This window comes from Glycine max, chromosome 13, assembly GCF_000004515.6.
Source record: "Glycine max cultivar Williams 82 chromosome 13, Glycine_max_v4.0, whole genome shotgun sequence".
Taxonomy (NCBI): Eukaryota; Viridiplantae; Streptophyta; class Magnoliopsida; order Fabales; family Fabaceae; genus Glycine; species Glycine max.
The window spans coordinates 44,314,320-44,318,338 of NC_038249.2; the positions used below are offsets into that span (position 1 = coordinate 44,314,320).

At 25.5% G+C, this 4,019-nt stretch overlaps 1 pseudogene; it reads left to right on the top strand.

Annotated features, from left to right (window-relative positions):
- Nucleotides 1–2,111: 2,111 nt before the first annotated feature.
- The window catches only part of LOC100798187 (boron transporter 4-like), a 6,506-nt pseudogene continuing 4,598 nt past the window's right edge, over nt 2,112–4,019 (top strand).

Genomic DNA, 4,019 nt, shown 5'->3' on the forward strand with positions numbered 1-4,019 from the left:
TTATATTTATATTTTGTTTTTTTAATGTATATTTGAAGCAAAATAATTAGTTAAATTTTTAATTGGCATATGGTTTCTTACAAAATATTGACATATTGAAATTTATTATCATTGTTTTTTCTCTAAGTAATAATAATGATAAAATACGTATATGAAATGTATAAATTAAAAAGGATTGTAAATATAATAAGCATGAATATATATATATATATATATATATATATATATATATATATATATATATAATTATTTAAATTTGAATTTTCATTTATTTATTTTGGATATTATTTTAACATGTACTTGAATTTTGCCTATTTATAATTCATAGATTTTAAATATATTTATTTCAAAATTAAAATTGAATTATTTTAAATTTTTCGAAATAGTGTTTTTATTAAAAAAATATATTTTTTAATTATTTTAATATTATATTTTTACTCATTTTGAATATATTAATTTAATTATGTCAATTTTTTTTAGGTTCACTATATAATATAGTTGAAGTTTGATTATTAAAAGTATTTCAAAATTGTGCATAAATTATATAATAAAAGTATTAATGTGAATAATTTAAATTTTTAATAAATGTATTTTTTTGTTAAATTTTTGCATGAATATGATTTCAAAAAAATATTTTAAATCTGAGAATAATTGTATAATTAGGTAGTATTAATATGTTAAATTTGATTAATATTGCAAGTTTGAACTCTAAAAACATCAACTAAAGGGAAAATCATGCGCAAAAGGAATAAACAAAAAATACAATTTGTTTTTCAAGAGATTGTGAATTTGTCATTGCGAATGCATATATCCGTGTTGGAGAGTCTGTGTTGCATGTAATAGACATGTATTTTGTTGTATCTATCTCTCTTCTTTTACTATCTGAATTTATAATGAATAGGAAATGACTTAGGCTTAGTTGGATTTTATAATTTGATCAAGATTCAAAAATTAAAAAATATGGTCAGAAAATCTGCAATATTAAATTTAATATACTAAATAATTATAAAATTAATAATTATTAGAATAAATATTCTAATACATATATTCAATTCTGTTGTAAAAAAACAAATGTATTGAATTTAATATATCAAATAATTATAAAATTATTAATTATTATAAGTTAATATTCTAAGGAAAATTGTGATTTTTAAAATAAAATTTTATCACTTATCTTATTAATTTTCTCTAAATTTTAAATGGTTCAAATATATAATATAATATTGATTATTAAGAAGTCAAATAATACATCTGTGCATAAATTATTAATATGAATATATTAAATTTAATATACTAAATAATTGTAAACTTAATAATTATTAAAACTGAATATTCTAATACATTTATTAAATGTGGTATACTAAATAATTATAGAATTAAGAATGATCAAATGTCAATATTTAAAGTATTTTTTAAATAAAATTTTAATTTTAAAATTAATATTACACTATCAATTATCTTATTAATTTTCTCTAGATGTTAAACTGCTCAGAATATTTTTGATCTGACACTTCAAAATGTTGAAGTAAAAATAAAATCTGTTAAATAACTATTGTAAAGTTTAAGTTTTTATAAAGCGACTCTCAATTATTTAGGTGACAAAATTAAATTAATATCTATTTTAAAGTTGATGATTGAATACTTTAACCGCTTCTATATATATATATAGATAGATAGATAACATTACTGATAATTTTATATAAATCCTTAAAAATATTAAATTCAGAATAATTGGTAACTTTATTGAAATACTAGTAACCAGTTAAGAGTGATGAATAGAAAACCAGCTCAATAGTAACAAATGTTCACGCCAATGCATGAAGCATTAATGAATACATTTATTAATTTAATTTTTGATTTATAAATACTCCTTAAGAGGGAGACACAGTCAGATATTATCTCTGAACAAGAATTAAAACCTTGGTCCAGTACTTGCTAGTCTCTTCTCCTGGACCTAACATCTAGTAGTAGTAGTTTTGTATGATGGCAAAAATGACCTTCACCTTCCCATGATTTTCAAAATAAAATTTTAAATTTTTTGACTCTGATATCATTTCATAATTTCTCAGTGGGGACCAGTTAGGATTCTCTCTCGTGGGGGTCTTTGAACGACGTGGACTTTGTTGGACTCTCATAGTCTCAAATCAATACTCTTCATAATTAAGTACCAAGAAAGAACCACCAAAGCCATAGCCAAAGCCAAAACCAATTCAAATACTCATTTTGCTTTCCTCGTAGCCACATCAACATCTCCGGTTATCATCTTTCTTCTTCTTTTTCATTATAATCAATTCTGCATTAAGTTTCAAACATACATCATAATATGTGCATTTTTTTAAATCTGCATGACATGATATGATACCCTTTTGTTGTTCAAACGTTTGAGGCCTGTTCATTCATTGCATGTACGTGTAAACGTGATGAGACGTTTGGTTTCTTTTGCGTCGCAAGAATTCTGATTTCTTGTTTCATTCTTTACTTCTTGTTTTCTTTATAAGTATCGTTTCATGTTTGTGTGTTATTTCTCTTTCAGTTATGTTTTTTTTTGTTCAACAAACAGAATATTTGAGTAACCAACAACAAACTTGAAATTGAACGTGTGAGCTGTGAAGTCATACGTTTCCGTCTTTTTCTCTTCCTTCTCATTTCTTTTGACTGTTCCAAATTGGTTGGTGAAAAGAAATAAAAACCAAAACCAATAGAAAGAATCAAAGAAACATGAGAGCATGTATATATATATATATATATATATATATATATATATATATATATATATATATATATAATATGTTCGTGTTTATTAGGTTCCTGATGGTATGGTTTTGACTTTCTCATTATCTATGTTTTTGGCTATTTGGATATGAAGAACTTTTTAATGACTCATTAGAGTGTGTGGATGCAGAAATGGAAAGCTTAAAAAAACCTTTCAAGGGTGTTATAAACGATCTTCGAGGAAGAGCTGGGTACTATAAAGATGATTGGACTTCCGGTTTCTATTCAGGAACTGGGTAAGTTTCTTATCAGATTATTAAGGAAAGTTTTTTTTTTTTTTTGTTGAAAATTAGTACTCTCTAATGAAGACTCATTTTTTATTGATAGGATATTGGCCCCAACTACCTATATTTTCTTTGCTTCTTCTCTTCCTGTAATTGCCTTTGGCGAGCAGCTAAGTAGAGACACAGGTTTTTTTTTTTTTTTTATCTTCTTCTCTATCCTCATCTTGCCAGTCATATATACCATATATATGTATATAAAAAGATGTTTTCCAACGTAACACACTTCTTTTATAGAAGGAGTAACTTGTTAAAGTACTTCTTTTAGGAGTTGTTCATCTACATCAACTTGCTTTTCAGAAGAAATATTTTAGTAAGCTGCACGTTAAGTTAAGTGTACTTTAAAATGAAATTATAATTTGTGAAAAATGCTTCTTTTAAAAAAAATCAGTGAGTGTATATTATTACACCTCATAAAGATTTTTTGAAGTACACTTACTTTTTGTTTTGGGGTGTTTAGTAAGGTAAAATCTTACGTATTTCTTAAGAAAGTTGAAATTACAGCTTCCTAAAATACTTTTTCTAAAATACAAGTGTGAGTGGATGTTATATATTCAGCACAAGCTTTTTGCACTTGTGGCATATTCCCTACAGAAATGTGAGCATTAGAAGAATTAATTTGAACTTAAAAATGTAAGAATGAAAGATTAGAGATTAGAGATTAGTTCCTCTCTCTCACTTGATGCTCTCTTTGTGAAAAATTTGGCAATGGGATTAACCAATATGTTGTTTGTATACAGATGGAAGTTTGAGCACGGTAGAAACACTGGCTTCTACAGCTATTTGCGGAATCATACACTCAATTTTGGGTGGCCAGCCACTCCTAATAGTGGGAGTTGCTGAACCCACTATCATTATGTACACTACCTTGTACACTTTGCCAAAAATAGGGATTCCTTTGGACAAGAACTCTTTTTAGCTTGGGCCGGATGGTAAGAAAAAACATTCTTTTACGTAGCCCAAGTT